Below are 20,506 nucleotides of genomic sequence, written 5' to 3' on the forward strand. Positions count from 1 at the left end.
TATTAATCTCAAACTCAAAATTATTTGCTATTAATTTACTACTGTTCTCAACTCCAAACTTATTTACTCTTAATTCAGTATTAATCTCAAACTCAAAATTACTTGCTATTAATTTACTACTGTTCTCAACTCCAAACTTATTTACTCTTAATTCAGTATTAATCTCAAACTCAAAATTATTTGCTATTAATTTACTACTGTTCTCAACTCCAAACTTATTTACTCTTAATTCAGTATTAATCTCAAACTCAAAATTACTTGCTATTGATTTACTATTGTTCTCAACTCCAAACTTATTTACTCTTAATTCAGTATTAATCTCAAACTCAAAATTATTTGCTATTAATTTACTACTGTTCTCAACTCCAAACTTATTTACTCTTAATTCAGTATTAATCTCAAACTCAAAATTATTATCTATTAATTTACTACTGTTCTCAACTCCAAACTTATTTACTCTTAATTCAGTATTAATCTTAAACTCAAAATTATTTGCTAGTAATTTACTACTGTTCTCAACTCCAAACTTATTTACTCTTAATTCAGTATTAATCTCAAACTCAAAATTATTTGCTATTAATTTACTACTGTTCTCAACTCCAAACTTATTTACTCTTAATTCAGTATTAATCTCAAACTTAAAATTATTTGCTATTAATTTACTACTGTTCTCAACTCAAACTTATTTACTATTAATTCAGTATTAATCTCAAACTCAAAATTATTTGCTATTAATTTACTACTGTTCTCAACTCCAAACTTATTTACTCTTAATTCAGTATTAATCGTAAACTCAAAATTATTTGCTATTAATTTACTACTGTTCTCAACTCCAAACTTATTTACTATTAATTCAGTATTAATCTCAAACTCAAAATTATTTGCTATTAATTTACTACTGTTCTCAACTCCAAACTTATTTACTATTAATTCAGTATTAATCTCAAACTCAAAATTATTTGCTATTAATTTACTACTGTTCTCAACTCCAAACTTATTTACTCTTAATTCAGTATTAATCTCAAACTCAAAATTATTTGCTATTAATTTACTACTGTTCTCAACTCCAAACTTATTTCCTCTTAATTCAGTATTAATCTCAAACTCAAAATTATTTGCTATTAATTTACTACTGTTCTCAACTCCAAACTTATTTACTCTTAAGTCAGTATTAATCGTAAACTCAAAATTATTTGCTATTAATTTACTACTGTTCTCAACTCCAAACTTATTTACTATTAATTCAGTATTAATCTCAAACTCAAAATTATTTGCTATTAATTTACTACTGTTCTCAACTCCAAACTTATTTACTATTAATTCAGTATTAATCTCAAACTCAAAATTATTTGCTATTAATTTACTACTGTTCTCAACTCCAAACTTATTTACTCTTAATTCAGTATTAATCTCAAACTGAAAATTATTTGCTATTAATTTACTACTGTTCTCAACTCCAAACTTATTTACTATTAATTCAGTATTAATCTCAAACTCAAAATTATTTGCTATTAATTTACTACTGTTCTCAACTCCAAACTTATTTACTATTAATTCAGTATTAATCGTAAACTCAAAATTATTTGCTATTAATTTACTACTGTTCTCAACTCCAAACTTATTTACTATTAATTCAGTATTAATCTCAAACTCAAAATTATTTGCTATTAATTTACTACTGTTCTCAACTCCAAACTTATTTACTCTTAATTCAGTATTAATCTCAAACTCAAAATTATTTGCTATTAATTTACTACTGTTCTCAACTCCAAACTTATTTACTATTAATTCAGTATTAATCTCAAACTCAAAATTATTTGCTATTAATTTACTACTGTTCTCAACTCCAAACTTATTTACTCTTAATTCAGTATTAATCGTAAACTCAAAATTATTTGCTATTAATTTACTACTGTTCTCAACTCCAAACTTATTTACTCTTAATTCAGTATTAATCTCAAACTCAAAATTATTTGCTATTAATTTACTACTGTTCTCAACTCCAAACTTATTTACTCTTAATTCAGTATTAATCTCAAACTCAAAATTATTTGTCTATTAATTTACTACTGTTCTCAACTCCAAACTTATTTACTATTAATTCAGTATTAATCTCAAACTCAAAATTATTTGCTATTAATTTACTACTGTTCTCAACTCCAAACTTATTTACTCTTAATTCAGTATTAATCTTAAACTCAAAATTATTTGCTATTAATTTACTACTGTTCTCAACTCCAAACTTATTTACTCTTAATTCAGTATTAATCTCAAACTCAAAATTATTTGCTATTAATTTACTACTGTTCTCAACTCCAAACTTATTTACTATTAATTCAGTATTAATCTCAAACTCAAAATTATTTGCTATTAATTTACTACTGTTCTCAACTCCAAACTTATTTACTCTTAATTCAGTATTAATCGTAAACTCAAAATTATTTGCTATTAATTTACTACTGTTCTCAACTCCAAACTTATTTACTCTTAATTCAGTATTAATCTCAAACTCAAAATTATTTGCTATTAATTTACTACTGTTCTCAACTCCAAACTTATTTACTATTAATTCAGTATTAATCTCAAACTCAAAATTATTTGCTATTAATTTACTACTGTTCTCAACTCCAAACTTATTTCCTCTTAATTCAGTATTAATTTCAAACTACAAATTATTTGCTATTAATTTACTACTGTTCTCAACTCCAAACTTATTTACTCTTAATTCAGTATTAATCTCAAACTCAAAATTATTTGCTATTAATTTACTACTGTTCTCAACTCCAAACTTATTTACTCTTAATTCAGTATTAATCTCAAACTCAAAATTACTTGCTATTAATTTACTACTGTTCTCAACTCCAAACTTATTTACTCTTAATTCAGTATTAATTTCAAACTCAAAATTATTTGCTATTAATTTACTACTGTTCTCAACTCCAAACTTATTTACTATTAATTCACTATTGATCGCAAACCAAAAATTAGTTGCTCCTAATTTAATATTGTTCTCGGCTCCAAACTTATTTCACTATTCATTATTAATCTCAAACCCAAAATTTATTGCTATTTATTTACTATTACTCTAAACTCCAAACTTATTTACTCTTAATTCACTATTAATCTCAAACCCAAAATTATTTGCTATTAATTTACTATTACTCTCAGCACCAAGATTATTTACTTCTGCCCGGCTTTGCTCGGGCCTTTTGTACTGTTCATAACTTGCCCCATGTGTGAATACCCTTTTATGTAAAATTACAAATCTTTAGACCAAAAATTGTCTGAGTAAGTTGGTAGAGACCACAGAGGTAAAAATAATTTTAACTTTGACCCCAATTTTTACCCCTTAACATCCATTGTTTTTATTTCAAATCAAAATAAAATGTTTGACTCATGCCCAAGTTACCTACATCTAAAATTTCAAAGATTGACGGAGGAGTTTGGTAGAATCTGCAAAGGCCAACTCTATAATTTTTACCTCCTTTTGCCCCCAAACTGATTAAAATGCTTGCCGCATGTCTGAATACCAGCTACGTATATATTTCAAATGTTTAGACCCAAAATTAGCTGAGTAGTTTGCTAAATACCTCAAAGGTCAAATCTTTTGAACTTTGACCCCTTGGAAACTCCAATTTTCGACCCAAACCGTTTAAAAACTTGGCTTATCTGTGAATACCTTTTATGTAAAATTTCAAATGTTCAGACCAGAAATTGGCTGAGTAATTTTGTAGAGATCGCAGAGGTCATTTTTTTTTATTTGACCCCAATTTTGGCCCCTTATCATTTATCATTTTGAGCTCAAATAAAATTATAAAGTTAGATCCATGTCCAAGTAACCTACATCTAATTTTAAAGTGTTTAGACCCAAAATTGGCGGAGGAGTTTGGTAGAGTTTTCAAGGGTCGAATCGTATAATTTTGACCTCTTGACAGCCAAATTTCTGGCCGAAAAGCGATTAAGAAGATTTCCCCAAATCTCAAGACTCCTTGTGTCAAATCTCGAGTCTCTAGACCGAAAATTGACAAAGGCTTTTGGTAGGGAAATGTATGCAGACACACACAGACAGACACTTTTACTTTTATAGATATACTAGCAGTTACGTCCGGCTTTACTCGGACCCTATGTACCGTTCATAACTTTATGTGTATATGTATATATTAAAAAGTGTAAATATGTACGGTAATGTCTTTCAATATAATAGGCTTTCTTAACTACCATTTAGAAAAGTTGGTAGAGGTCCGAAGACGTCAAATATTTTTTAACTTTTACCCTAATTTTGTACCCCTTTACATTTATTGTTTTGGGCTCAAATTAAATTCAAATATTTGACCATGTCCAAGAAGCCTAAATCTAAAATTTTAAGTGTTTAGATCCAAAATTAGCGGAGAAGTTTGGTAGAGTCTGCAAATGTCAACTCTGTAAACTTTGACCTCTTTGCAGCCACATTTTCGACCAAAAGCTGATTAAAAAGCTTGCTGAAAGTCTAAATACCGTTTATGAAAAATGTCAAATGTTCAGACCTAAAATTGGCTTAATAGTTTGCTAGAGACAGCAAAGGTCAAATCTTTTGAACTTTCATTCCTTTGGAAGCCAAATTTTCAGCAATAAATGATTAAACAGCTTTCCCTATGTATGAATACCATTTATGTAAAATTTCAAATCTTTAGACCAAAAATTCGCTGAGTTATTTATGAAAGATCGCAGACATCAAATTTTTTGCAACTTTGACACCAATTTTGACTCCTTAAAATTTACGGTTTTGGGCTCAAATCAAATTATAAAGTTAGATCAATGTCCAAGTAACCTATATATAAAATTCAAGTGTTTAGACCCAAAATTGGCGGAGGAGTTTGGTAGAGTTGGCAAAGGTTGAATCGTTGAACTGTGACCCCTTAACAGTAAAATTTCTGGCCGAAAACCGATTAAAAAGATTTTCCCAAATGGCAATACTCCGTATATCAAATTTTGAGTCTGTGGACCGAAAATTGATAGAGTTATTTGGTAGGGAAATGTACACAGACAGACAGACAGACAGACATTTCCACTTTTATGGATATATAGATAGATGTATATTTTTTATTTGTATATTCACTACTTGATTGACCACTTGGATTTAATTTTTTAATGTTTTATAAACAAAATCTTTGCCGGATATTTTATATAAACAACGGTGAAACGATGGAAATATGTTTGCATGTGATTGCGACCTAATATCTAGGAAGGACTACGAGATGCGATGGATCTCTTTACCTCCTTACTACCAGGAAATTCCATTTACAGATTTAACATTCATTTTGGATTTAAAGTACAATATCCTTTTTTTTGCCTCATATTCCATTCCCTTATTCTGTGTATCCAAAATGTTTTAATAACTTTAATTCTCTATGTTTATTGCTTTTAGCAAATAAGGTGCAAACCAATAGAAACATTTCCTAATATTTTCCTCTGAGCATCGAAAATTCGTGGTTAATGACTAGATTTACTTACTTGTATTCGTTGTTTTCAAACAATAAAAAAATTCTGTATTTGAAGATTAACTTTTTTCAAATCATAAATTTTTAATACATAAATTTATTTTTATACATATATATATATATATATATATATATATATATATATATATATATATATATATATATATGCATGCATATGTATATATAGGGATCTATTTAAAAAAAACTTTCTGATCAAATAACCAAACAACCAACAGACACGCAAACATATACTACAACTTTATATCGAGATTTATTTATTTATGCCTAGACAATGGACATTTCAAAAAAAAATACCAAATTTTATTAGAACATTAATTTAATAAATATGTAACTTTTTTTCAAATAGTTTTTTCGCCTCGGATTGCCAGATCTTGGAATTCCCTCCCTGTTCCCTGCTCTCTGACTATGCTAACATGCAGAGTTTTAAATATAATACTAACATACATCTCGCTGTTTAACGTTCCATATAGTTTTCCCCCGTAAGTATAGTCCCAAATAGTAATCCCTTACGTCCAAGCGGCAAGATGCTTTATTTGGAATTAATAAAAGTAAAAGTGTATTTGAAATTTAAGTATAAAATACCAATGCGACCATTCAGCATACATTATCGACGAAATGATATTTTCGTAGAAATACTTAGATGTCTTTAAAAGATTTCTTTATCTCTGCGTGTGCCACAAAAAATACTGTTTCAAACTAGCATGACCAACAACCGACGCGCAGAGCCTCTTCTATGGATACTTAGACGCATATGAAGTAAGATGCGTCAATTTAATCTGAGTTTTTAGTGGCAAAAAGGTTATTATAAACTCAAGCGGAGCGCTAAGCGCTTGATTTTATGCAGATTCGTTAACACGTCTATAAAAAATAAAGGATCTTTCTTATAAAAGCCCCGCATAAATAAATAATCTCGTAACCCCCCCCCCCAATGTTAGAAAAACTGAGTTGTAATAAAAAAAAATGAATATTCATACTTATCTAGTTTACTATTCATCGCGTTGGTTAGGTTAAGTAAACAACCGAAAAATGACGAAGCGCAGACTGGCAAGTGATTAATTCAGAATACCTTCCCAATGTTAAGAATCGTTTTCTATTTAGAAAGCCATTCTTAGCATGGCTACATGGGAAGATTTCACGACGTATTGGAAGTCATTTTCAGCTTAATTTTTTTTTTTTTTTTTCATTTTATGAATTTTACAGGTTTATTGAAACTAGTCTTCTGACGGCTGATTAGCTAATCATTTCGGGATCTTCCGACTGCTTATGTAATCCGCAAGAAGATGCCGACGCGAAGTTGTTGGAGATTAGGTCGTAAACTGGATAAATATCGAGTTCTTATTCATTTTACTGAGTATTTGTATGAATTAATAAATTACTGTTTTTTTTTTAATACTTTTTAGATTTTGATAAATACACACTAATCGTTGTCCAGAATTCCGCGATGCGTTTCACACTGGTGCTTGTTTCGTATTTACTCCAGCGAAATCTAACCGATCTCTAATGCTAATTTTGGCCTAAACATAAACATAACCGGACGTAGACATTTATGCTGATGATACTACCATCTATCGTAGCACATCTAAGGCCGTAAACGATCAAGTTCTCTCCGATTCTCCCTCCTCTGATCTTGAGCACGTGGTACAATGGGGAAAGGAGTGGCTGGTTACTTTTAATCCTTCTAAGACCAAGCTTCTAGCTTTACATCATCAACGTTCTGATCCCCATCTTGCATCAATTGAAATGAATGGATCTCGTCTTGGTGAGGCCTCATGTTTTGACAAACTTCTGGGCTTGACCGTTACTCCTGACCTGAAATGGAACACGTACATCAAATCTGTTGCCAAGGCCGCTGGAAAAATAGTGGGATCCTTCTATCGATCCAGTAGATATCTCACTGTTGATGCAATTCTCTATCTATATAAGAGCCAGATATGTTCAAGGATGGATTACTGCTGCCACATCTGGGAAGGAGCTGCTAGAAAGGACTTGGCCTGCCTTGATAGAGTTCAAAATAGACCGTAGCCTCGTAGGAGATGACCTTTTCTCTTCCCTGCAACCTCTATCTCACAGAAGAGATGTTGCGAGTTTGTCTCTGCTTTATCGTTATTTTCATGGCAAGTGCTCGACTGAGCTTCAATCTATAGTCCCCCCTTCGCCAAACTTTCACAAGAAACACTCGTCGAGCTGAAAACACTATCAATAATTCCACCCACTCTTTATCTGTGCCTAAAACTAAACGTAGATTCCATAAACAAAACTTCTTTCTTAGAACTGCACGCCTGTGGAATTGTCTTCCGTTTTCCAGCTGATTAGAATATGGTTGTCTTCAAGTCCAACGTAAACAAGTTCTTGATGAGCCGTTCCACTTAAGTTAACAAATTTACCGAATTCCCATTACTAACGATTACTATATTGTCCAATTGACTATTGTACACTCTTAACTCTTATCCTCGAGTAGTCTCTGGGTCTTGATAAGTGGTTATGCCTATGCAAAAAAAATCTCTAGACAGAACTCATAAAAGTAAATAAATGGCGTGTGTGCCAACTGCGCATAATTAATGGGACTAATATTTTTGTAAAAGTGATTTTTTTATTAATGGTGGGGTTCTACTAAAAAAGATGAAAAATAAATAAATTTTGGTCTGACAAGCCTTAAAGACTTCACCATTATCATCAACATAACAATCGAACGTCAATTTTGATAAACTTAGATGACCTACGTGTGTGAACGCAACAAATAATTAGCGGGCTACTATTTTTGTAAAAGTATTATTTTTCATTAATCGCGGTGTTCTTCTATAATACACCAAAAACAAAATGAATATGGCCGTGAAAAAAACTAAACATTCAACCACTATCATCGTCGTAAAAAGCCAATATCAATTGTAAAGCGACTGACAAAATGGACGAAGGTCATGTGCGAGCACTGAGTATAATTAGCGTCACTAAACTTTGGTAGAAGCCATTTCTTCCATCAATGGCGGATTTCTGCCACAAAAAAAGTCAATTTAAAACTGTTTCACTTAAATGATACTATGGACAGCGCCCGAAATGTTAGCAGGTGAAAAGAAAAGGAGAAAAAAACACTATAACAAAAAGAGAAAATATTCGTATTATTTGGAATCTTCCGACTCTTGTTCTCATCTTGAATACCATGCTACTCTCTAAAGTAAAAAAAAAAAAGTTCGTTCGAAGGTCAGTCCCTATTCCTGGGTTTGAAAGAAACAATCCTGAGTTCGACAAGATACACCTGAAGAAGGTTGGAGGTTACATCGACCGAAACGTTGTGAAAATAACACTCAAGATGAGAACAGTAGTCGCAGGATTCCAAATAATACGGATCACTAATCTTCATCTAAAAAATCAGAAACGTAAAGAGGAAATTGTTGATGAACAAGACAAAGTTATCTAGAGGGAAGCTCAGTAGAAAGGCAATGGGGGAGGTTTTTCACCAAACCACACAGAAGACATCTGAAATAACATCGTTAATCAAGGTGTGGCGGGACCAGGCATTGAAAATATACTCAGAGTTAGTTTATGGGTTTACAGTGAGTTTTGCAACAGTTAGAAACAGAAGAGTGCAGTTTACAGTTGAGAACGGATGACACCAGATTATGGCTGGGAGCAGATCGAGTTGAACTGACGTCAACTGACGACAAAGAGCCCCCCCCAAAAAAAACCTAATATGTAGACATTAGCGTTTAGAGTGTCGATGGTATCACACACACACAACCAGAGTACAACGTGCATCTGCAGAATGTTTGAGCTTTAAGTTGTTTTACTTTTTGTACTTGTGAAAACAGTGCTCGCCCTCAGCATCGGCCAACGTGTGAGAGACAACGACACGGACAGAACGAGAACATGAAGGGAAAACGAAGGAGAAGATAATCACGTACACAGCGTTGCGTCGACGATGCATAATGTGTCGGAGTTTGTGTTTTGAGTTGTTTTATATTTTATACTTGTGAAACAGTGCTCACCCTCGGCAGTCACCAATGTGTGAGAGACAACGACACGGCGAAACACGACCATGAGAAGAGAAGAGAAGAGGAAGGAGAAGGTAATCACGGTACACAGCGTTGGGTCGGTGATTTCCAGTGGTTTCACATTGGTGTATCACCATTATAATCATGCAACAAGAACCTCCATCGTAACTTCTATGCTAGAGGTTAATTCAAAAGTATTAAAATACTTTTGCAGATGAAACCTCAAATAGTGTGTCTATTTGTCTTGACAATTGAGACACACACCTGCAATACTTAAGCGGAAAATCGCGTGTAAGAAGAGCAACAAGGTCTTTGTCAGCGAGTGTAAGCTTGTACTGGGTTATTGCCTATGAAGAAGACGCTAACATCATTTTTTTTATTTGTAAATGGCTTCGATGCGTACAAAGGAAAATTTTACAATGAATTGTGTACAATAGTTAGAAAACGTCTATGTGATTTATTAAAATTGTCTGAGTTCCGAGAAACGCGTCCTTTTATATTAATGTCAGATATAGTAAAACAGGAACATAATTTAATATCACGAACAAGTGTGAAACGTATTATCTAAGAAAATTTTTCGACAGAGATTACTGTTAGCCGAAATCAAATTGTGTTAAATACAATATGTTGGTTTGTGCCTTGAATAGGAAGAAAACACTTATATCTATTTTTTTTCTTTTCAATTTTCTGATCATTTTGTTCTAGCTAGGGATGAAGCATCCTACTGGATGCTAGACATTCACCTCCTATCTCATACATTCCATCAAAAGGGTATTTTTTAAGATTATAATTGTCTGTACAATTGTTTGTATCTCTTTTGCACTTGGTTCGCAAAGTATGTTTGCCAGGTATTTTTTTTCATGGTCCCGATTGCTTCTAAAATTACTGAAATATTGGAGATCTTCCTAAGATTCCAGTTTCTTTTCATATCGTACATAAGACCTTCGTATTTCTTCATCTTTTCTCTCTCAACTCTGTTTGATCCAGCATCATTGGGAACACTAACTTTCTCCTTCTTGCCCGATATCAATATGTTAGATTTAATAGCACTGTTTTAGGTAGGTAGCTGTAGGAAGAAAAAAGTAGGCTCCTTCAGTCTTGGACAGACTAAGGATACTCACGAAGGGTTGCCTGCTCGTGAAATTTTTGTGGTAGGAGGTGCGCAATCTCCAACCACACCTCTCCTGAGACGACATTGTTAGATACCAGTGCCAAGTGAAGCACAGGACGACTGGAAACAAATGCCGAGCTAAGCGGAGAGCACATACAGCACCTAGAATTCCCAAACGGTCAGCCATCTGATACTAACCAGGCTCAACGTTGCTTAACTTCGGTGATCTGACGAGAACCGGTGTGTCAACGCGATTATGCCGTATGCGATGTAGCCGTAGGAATTGCATAGTTAAAGGGGATAGTGTATCACATGTTTCCAAATATTCTTTCTAATATATGTTCCCAGGACTTGCTACTATATTCGATATTCTGCTTTTTACTTTTTACAACTCGTCCAGTGGACACCATGAACGTCCAGTGGAGACCATGAAAGTGGATTCCATGAACAAAGCTTCTTTCTTAGAACTGCACGCCTGTGGAACTCTGTTCCGTCTGCCTGCTTCCCACCTGACTACAACTTGGATGTCTTCAAGTTCAACGTAAACAAATTCCTATTGAACCGCCCCCTTAAGTAAACACTTCATCAAATCTCCACACTAACGTACTGTACATGCAATAACCCTTATCCCTGAGTGGCTTCCGGGCCTTGATAAGTGGTGACCACCGTTAAAAAAAGACATTTACGCACTCCATCGTGTTGCATTGTACAGTAGCCATTCCTCAGCAAAACCTTACAGCTGATTATCAGGTGGTTCACGCTTTCTACTTCTGTGTGACGGAACCTCCACTTGTTGTCATTGCTGAGATCAATCATCTTTTTAAAGGCGTTGGTTATCAAGCCTTCCTCTTGGGCAGCCATTACAATCCTCTCCTGATTATAGTGTAGCGATCTTCTTTTTAACCAGTATATAGAGACTTCCTTGTCTATATAATACTGCCTGAATTCATCCAGAAAATACTTGGCACGTAGTTGTCAATAATTGTGTAAATGGAAATAAAGCAGGCGATGTATAACCAATCATCAAAGTAATTACCAAACGATTGAATGGACCTTACAAGTTTTTTTTTTCTGTATTTAGATATGCAGAACACAGACGGTATTATCGTCGGCATACTACATGAAGATGCCGAACGAAAACATCATTTTTTTTTGTTTTATTTATTTTTTGTTTTGTTTGTGAAAACGCTGGTCATTGTTAAAACTCTATTAAAATTTTTACACTCCATAAAAAACTACGTATGTCAAAAAAAAAACAGACGTCGTGTGGAAATTCCAATGAGAAAATATTGTAACAGAGCGTGGACATGCAAAGACATACGGAATGCGAAATGACGTTACCGTATATTAGAGGAACATCCATATAGGAATTCCATGAACAAAGTTTCTTTTTTAGAACTGCACATCTCTGGAACTCTATTCCGATTGCCTGCTTACAAGCTGACGACAATCTGGTTGTCTTCAAGTCCAACGTAAACAAGTTCTTGATGAACCGTCCCCCCTAAGTAATCCAATTTACAAAATTCCCACTACTTATGTTTACTACGCCATAATCACATTGACTAATGTGTGCCTATTAACCTTTATCCTCGAGTGGCCTTTGTGCCTTGATAAGTGGTGGTTCCTGTGTAAAACAAAAAACAAATGAACATCTTTTTGTAATATGCCGACACGTATGCCGTCTGTGTTCTGCATATATAGATACAGAGAAAACTTGTTAAAAAACTTGTTAAAACACCCAATAGACAGAGAAGCACGTTAGGGAGCACACTTGGGAACACGTTCGAGAGCACGTTCACAGTTTTGTAACAAGAAATCACGCCTGGCGAGAGAATGAGGAAATAAATGTCTTTGTTACAAAAAAGGAGTCGAGTCATTACTTATTTTCTGTTCTTTGCGACGTACTCTGCCACAACGTGTTGTGTGTACCGTTACAATGTTTTTTGCTGTTATGAAGAAAATACACGGAAAATTATTTAATCTTTATTTTACTTTAAGAAAAGTAAAAGGAAATTTGCCCAAATCGAGGAAAAATGTCTCGTTGTATGTTTCCGGTCGTAACGTCGGATTTAACACGGTTTGTATTCTGTATAAGTATCCAAGTTTCCTTTCTAACTATTTAGTTTGGACGCGTTTATTCATTATGAAGTTGTCAAGATGTGTGCGAACATGGAAATCTGTATGAAACAGGTGTTTACAGTAAGATGGATTAAAGTAATACTTTGATTCATAAAGCGTTTAACTTTGTATTAGATAGTGAAAACTTATTTGAAAAACAATACGGTCTCGAGGGCGGTCTAAAATTCGGGAAAGGTTCTTGTTCAGACAACACCGAAATCATACCAATACTACAACTACACAACACATTCTCATAACTACAAAAATCTTCTTTTCGTTTGTTTACGATTAATTCGATTCAGCCTATATAGGTTCACTCATTCATTATTATAATCCAATCAAATTCGAGAATATTTTTCATTCATAACCGGCTACTTATTTCAGCGTCAAAGTAGCTTGTAAGAAACTGAAAAACTATCTGTTTGACAATAAGGACAACATCGAAACACCAATTAAGAAAGTCAGCAAAATTCTCTCTCAAATGCCGGAAAACTTTTCTCAACCGTTAACATTCACCGCGTTTTTCCGTCTATCTAACCGTCGTCGTATCTTGTCGTTTGAGAACGAATCGGTGTCCATGTATGCAAATAATTAACAGTTACAAAATCTCACAACTCTCGACGCGATTTTTCTTTAAAAATGGCCGCTCGACAAGACACGCATCGTGGGTGCTTCAGATTCGGCCAGTGTTCATCTCTGTTGTCATAATGTGTTAGTGTCATTCTTGTGTGCCATTTTACTTCAGTCGAAATCCTCAGGAATCAAGGTGTTCCTGCTTGAGGCTAACCCTTGATCTCTATATGAGATGTATAGATATTCTAGAGTTTCATTAAATTCTCCATTACAAAGGTTGAGTTAGTAACAATATTAACTTTCCTCTAAATAATTGACCAATTAAATGTGTAATTGTCTATCTTTCTTTTGGTTTTTTTGGTCTTATCGAATTCTAAGAAAATATTTCATGTAGCTTGGTGGAGTATCCAGTTATTATTATTGTTTTATAGGCAACATGATTTTGAGGAGGTGCGTCATTTTCAGTATAAGTCGGTGTGGGGTAGACATGCCGAAAGGATTTTATACGGGCTGCGAATACCATGTTATTTTGAATTTTTACTCGGGGTTTACTCGTAGGGAGGAGTATCCTTACCCCAGGTTGTCCTGGATAACCCCTGTACAGAAATACCTCAAGAAGTACTCAAGGATAGTGCGGAGTAGACATTCAAGTTCTCTCCATTCTTGTGTCTCAACCATCGTTCTGGACAACCTTATAATGGTCTTTGTATCTACTAGAACACATTTTCTGTGACGCTGTTCTAGAGTCTGGGTTGCTTTTGGAACTGTTGATTAAAATATTCTTTCAGGTTTGAAAGTTGAAAGGCAAAAGGCAAATATTATGGTCCATTTGTGTTCCTATGTGGATGCTTCTCTATCAAGGACGTAGATTGTCTTCCTTAAAGTAAGAGGCTTAAGCCGAAGTTACCGGCCTTGAGTGTGCATTTTTAGCATGACTAGGGGGCGCTTTTGCTTGTGTGACTTTTATATTATTGGACGGGACGTGGGCAGAACTTGCTTCGTCTTAGCATTAAAGGCTAACAATGTTTAGATGTTGCTTCCGTTCATGTCGAAATATAATAGTTCGAACAACCGATCTGTTGCATAAAAAAACTGTACACCCCCTGCCTAATTTTATATTGTGTTAATTCGTTTAGTTGCTTTAGCATTTTTCGTTAGTTTTGTATGAGCAGCGTTCTCCCAAATGTTTTACAGTGTGTATGGATTCAGCGCTTGTTTAAACGCAATCAAAGCCTCTTTCGTTTTATTTAATAACGTCTCCATTAAAATACGTTATGCAATTTTTGTTTGAGAGGCAAAATTACTTAAAATAAGCAGGAATATCCCGTTAACTTTATTTAATAGAAAACATCGCAGATTTATCTAATTGTTTAATTTAGCATTTCTTTTCTTTCTTTTATTATTTATTTTTTTTGCAGAAATTGATTTTCATGCTATTTTTCTTTCTTCAAGCATTCTTCGCTTATTTACACGTAAACTAGTTTTGTTCCTATGCAAGCTGACGTCAGTTCCATTAGGAGGACCTTTTGGGTAAAACCGAAAGCAGGTATTCTTAAGATGCGCCTATTTAATCTACGCGTTTAGTGATAAAAATATGATTAAAAACTTAAACGTCACAAATCAACGGATGCATGAACGGACACAATCTACTATAGCGATATTTTGTACTTAAAAATATGTCAACATACTTCAATCCTTCAAGATATCTAACTCTTATATAGGTAGTGTATTGCATCTGAAAGCAGGTACTTTCTGGAAAAATGTAGCAGTCGATGTTTACACATCGACGTCGAAAATCAACATGCGTAAGCTCGTTTGTACGCACATAGTTTGTGCATAGGTTCATAATAGTAGTGGCTGATGGACAGAAATCAGAAGCTCTCAGTATTAATGCTGGAGTCTCTCAGGGGTCCATCCTGGGTCCAACTCTCTTCCTGATCTACATTAATGATCTTCCAAATCACATCCTTACATCATTCGCAGACATTTATGCTAATGACACTACTATCTATGGTAGCACATCTAAGACCGTAAACGACCAATTTCTCTATTATTCTCTCTCCTCTGATATTTTTGATGAGCCGTTCCATATAAGTTAACAAATTTACCGAATTTCCATTACTAACGATTAGTATATTGTCCAATTTCTACTGTACACTCTTTAACCTTTATCCTCGATTGGCCTCTTGGCCTTGATACGTGGGGATGCCTATGTAAAAAAATATACACTATTATGAATAAAAACATGAAATTATATTTTGGGATCAATGAGAAAACTTTCTGAATTTTTGAATTGGTCTTCCTGGGAGCCACCTCAATCCTTTAAAAAGCCATATTTTCTTCAATAAACCAATGGAACCCAGTCCATTCGAGACTATGGATCGGTGTCGCTGGGCGCTCCTCTTTTAGACGCTTCCCTCTGTAACTTCCCTCCACTCACCCAAACACACACAAACATTAACGAACACACAGACACACACAATACATCGACTCATTATCGTCTGTCAATTTGTATAAATTTTATTCATTGAAATATTCCAATCTTTCTCATTGAACTATCTTAATAATACGAATCGAATGAACATTGGTTCTTATAAACAACTTTGTATGAAATATAATTTATATAAATAAGCAGAGAAGTTTAATTGAGACTTTGCTTTTACAAAAACTCTAAAATATTTACGAACATTCTATGTTTTTGCTTTTTATGAAAACTTTCGTTGTAAAACATATGCAAAATATCTTTTTTGTGCATATATGCCTTCTGAACTCATGATTTTGTCTTGTTTACATACCTCGTTTTTTCTCAGATTTGATTATAAAACCTGCTAAGCATTTTTATTGAAAATATTTCTCTGAATCCGACTCATCCTAAAAATACTTCTTCTGTTACAAAATACCTTAAAACAAACCCTCTAAAACAAACCCCCTAAAACTGGCGTGGAACACATTCCAAAAAAGGCATTCATCGATGCCAAAGGATAGTTTGTAGATCAGAAGTCAGGTGAAAAAAAGTTATGAAATATTGCTTAATCGCTACTTTAATTCCGTCAGATTATGAAGTAGTTCGCAAGCACTGCCAAAAGCAACAATCAGTAGAACTCTCATGAAACGTAAAACCTTCTCCAAAACTTTCTAAAAACTCACCATAAACTAGGGAAAATCCTTTAAATGACCAGTAATCGACGCATTTGCAAAGCACTCCTGTCTGGTCATCATCATTATATCGTAAGAATCCGAAGATTCTGTTATTAGCATTGGGTGCCTCGATGTTTTTCGAATCAGAATTATTTCTAGAAAGACATCGAGTGCTTACGGGAGGACCCACGTGAAGGTTGCCAACATCCTAAGTGAATGTTAATTTTGTGGAACGAATTGGATTCGCACCTGGAACACCCAGGTTATCAGTCCGTGTCCTTAGCCACTGTCACCTCCCGATCCTTTCTAATAGGAGACATAAAAGAAAGCCAGGAGAAATGCTTTTAATAAACAGTAATCTAATATATAAAACTCACTATGTATGTGTGTGTCTGTCACCGTTTTTCAAATTGTATTTCCTCCAAGACGGATGATCGTTAGACGACGTGCAATAGCTCAAAAGATTTCATTTTGGGTGCAGAATTTTATTAGAAGTATATAATCGGCTAAAACAATTGCTAAGAGGTTAAAAAAGGGGTTAAAACTTGAAAGAAATGACAACTTAAAGAGCATAGCGACAATGACGTCGTTTGCGCATGCGCACGATCTGTAACAGAGATTTATTTATTTAGTAAATTTACAAGTGCATGACAGTAGTTGTCTCTTTGGTGCAACGAGTAGCGTCCTCGATTATTAACCCCCAACAGTTCGGGTTCGAGGTCCACCTTTACTTTTTTTTACATTCTGATATTCTCGACTTTTAAATGTTACGCAATAATTATGCAAGAACAATTTTATATAAACAAAATACGGAAAACTGTTTTGCTGTACATAACGAAAATGTCATACTCCAAATATATAGGATATATTATATATCGACTTATTTGTCACATTCCAATAATCACATAAATAGATCCAATGATGGAATTTTGTATTTAATTCATTCCTTAACTATTTAACCGATCATTATGAATTTTAATTATGTGTATATGTCTGTATATTTAGATGTATTTAATTCGCTCCAAAATTAATTAACCGATCATTATTATTTTAATGATGCGTATATGATTTTATATTTCTGTGCATTAAATTTACTCCTAAACAAATTAATCGATCATTATTAACTTATTTATGCATATGTCTGTATATTTGTATGCATTGGATTCACTCCTAACTAATGAACATATCATTAATTTTAAGGATGTGTATATGATTATGAATTTCTATTATTGGATTCTCTCCAAAACTAATTAACCGGTCATTATGAATTTTTATTATGTGTGTATGTTTATACATTTCTACGTATTAGATTAATTCCTAAACTAATTAACCAATCATTATGAATTTTAAGGGTGTGTATATGTTTATATATATATATATATATATAAACATATTAAAACGTATTAAACGTATTAGATTCATTCATATTCATTCGTATTTAAACGTATTAGATTCATTCCTAAACTAATTAACCAATCATTATGAATTTTAAGGGTATGTATATGTTTATATATATATATATATATATATAAACATATACACACCCTTAAAATTCATAATGATTGGTTAATTAGTTTAGGAATGAATCTAATACGTAGAAATGTAGAAACATATATTGGATTACCTCCTAAACTAATTAACCAATCATTATGATTATATCTTTTTGAGTCTTGGATCAACTCCCAAACTAATTAACTGATCATTATGAAGTATATGTGATGTATATGTTTGTATATGTCTATAGATGTCATATTCCAAAAATCACAATGTTCACTTATTTTGTTAATGTATTTATGTGTACTATGAATCCTATCCAAGTAATAAGGAATTTGACAGTATAGTACTCATATGAAAAACTTGTGTAAAATCATTGAGTAGTTTCATCTTTATATTAAAAATAAGATACTTGCACAGTATCCTACCAAAGAAATAAGGTACTTGTGCAGTATAGTACTCACATGAAAATACAAAGAATATCTTACCTGTGAGGTACATAAGTTATTAAACCTGTAAATTCCGTTGAATATTCGCGTAGTATAACTTACATCTAAAAAAAATAATGGGTTTCTTCACTATAGCACCCAGATAAAAAAAAAACAAGTTCTTACCCCGTGATGTACAAAACATTTAGCACAACAGAACATTTCATAAAAGTATTGAGTTCTTTCATTTATAAATTAGAAAAAGCTACTTGTCTGTCTATATACTTATAAAACTCAGGTGACCTTGTAACGGATGTTGTAACCCACCACCCAGTTTACGACTTCCGGTTGCGCATGAGTACACAAACATAAACCCATAACAGCGTAAACAAATAAACACAGTATAGGTCCGATTTGACAATTTTTAAGGTGCTTGTGCAGTATAGGTCCGATTTGACAATTTTGAAGGTGCTTGAGCGGTATAGGTCCGATTTGACAATTTTGAAAGTGCTTGTGCACTGCAGTCTAAATCTCAATAAATAATTTTGAAGATGTTTTTACAGTATAAATATACATATCCATATATTTTTTTTTATTAGACACTGTGCGTGTTATATGAGCATTCATCTATGCCGACAGTTTTGCGTAAACAGTTAAAGCTCATTTGTGGAAAAGGTTATAACATTTAGCAAAAAAATTATACACATAAACAGACATGTAGATTTTTTATTGGACATAGTGCATGGTTTCTGAACACTCATCGATGCCAACAGTATCGCCTAAACACTTCAAATGTAAACCGAAGTAAATTTGAGAAAAGATTACAAAATTTTATGGGTGTCAACAAAAACAGACGAAATTGGTACTTGCGTAGAATACGCACCGTTCTGATATAATAACGTTATTTTTATCGACACCCATTTCTAACAGGGATTTGGGAGGGTTTTACATATTCTGTACCTAATAAGATAATTTTCTAAGAACTATGCCATCTCTGCATATTATTATCTTAGGTTTTATTGGCCCTATTATTAACATCTACATTAAATATTTATTCGACCCAACGGGTCATGGGTCTTCTAGTACTGCCTATATATATTTTTTGTTTTGTTTTGTATATTGATATTCATATTAAAAACTCATTTTTTTCTAGAAGAAAATACAACTTTGTTATATATGATCCGTGGAATTGCATTCATCTGCAAAAGATCTAGCTAGTTTGCATATTCTTTTAAACATTAATTTTAATTAATTCCCTTTTAGTTTTTCGGCTTTATTATGGGATGATCATCTTTACTTTAATTAACTATTACGTGTAATTATATTCATGCAGATATTCTACATGATTTATCCTTGTGTAATATTTGCGTAAAAATGTTATAGTAAATACAAACCTCTTTCTGTATATATTTATCGATATATATATATATATATTTGTTGAAAACATTTACCTACAAAACTTGTCCATCAGTTTTTATCTACAGACATGAAACTTCATATGTAGATATTTGAACTCATGCAAAACTTCATATTTGGATTTAAGAAAATCGGTGCAGATGTGTGATAATAAAAAAAAATGAAATTTGCCAGGTGAAGGTAGAATATGTATGCGTGACATAATAGCTATTTGTTCATATTTGAAAATTAAGCTATGCAGTAAACATATTTACGTAGTGTAGTCATTAACGTCAAAGGAAAAAGTAAATCGTAAGTTAAACGTTTTTGTTTCAATTTTCAGTGGTGGCTCATGAGTTTGTTTTGTTTTTTTTCTTTATTTTTTAAATTATTACTTGGATCCAATATAATCCATAATATAGATCTCACCTGTCTGTTTAAATGTATGTATGTATGTATGTATGTATGTATGTATGTATGACTGCCTAAAATTTAGACACAGGCGACGGATTTTCAGGAAATTGGTATCGTTTTCAAGCTCGACCGTTCAGACGACAAATATCGAAAAATTGGCCCAAAACACTCATTCCTTCACCCTCAACTGGGCATTTTTCTACAGGAAGGGGTCGCCGATATTAGTGAGAGTCATCCCCTCTTTTCGATTGACTAGCCTTTATGTAAACCTTCGTCACTTCCGGTTTGGCGATGGATGCAACGGCAAAGACGTCACATTTAATTTTTTCACGTTCTTTTCTCCTTTCACAG

At 33.2% G+C, this 20,506-nt stretch overlaps 1 protein-coding gene and 1 pseudogene across 1 annotated transcript in view; one reads left to right on the top strand and one right to left on the bottom strand.

Annotated features, from left to right (window-relative positions):
- LOC145291455 (uncharacterized) overlaps positions 1–20,506 on the top strand; it is a 556,359-nt gene that overhangs the window by 272,753 nt on the left and 263,100 nt on the right. The window lies entirely within an intron of this gene.
- LOC145291684 (5S ribosomal RNA) lies at positions 10,746–10,862 on the bottom strand (annotated as a pseudogene).

The sequence above is a fragment of the Euprymna scolopes genome, chromosome 12 (genome assembly GCF_053919585.1).
Source record: "Euprymna scolopes isolate OS-2025 chromosome 12, ASM5391958v1, whole genome shotgun sequence".
In the NCBI taxonomy this organism is placed as follows: domain Eukaryota; kingdom Metazoa; phylum Mollusca; class Cephalopoda; order Sepiida; family Sepiolidae; genus Euprymna; species Euprymna scolopes.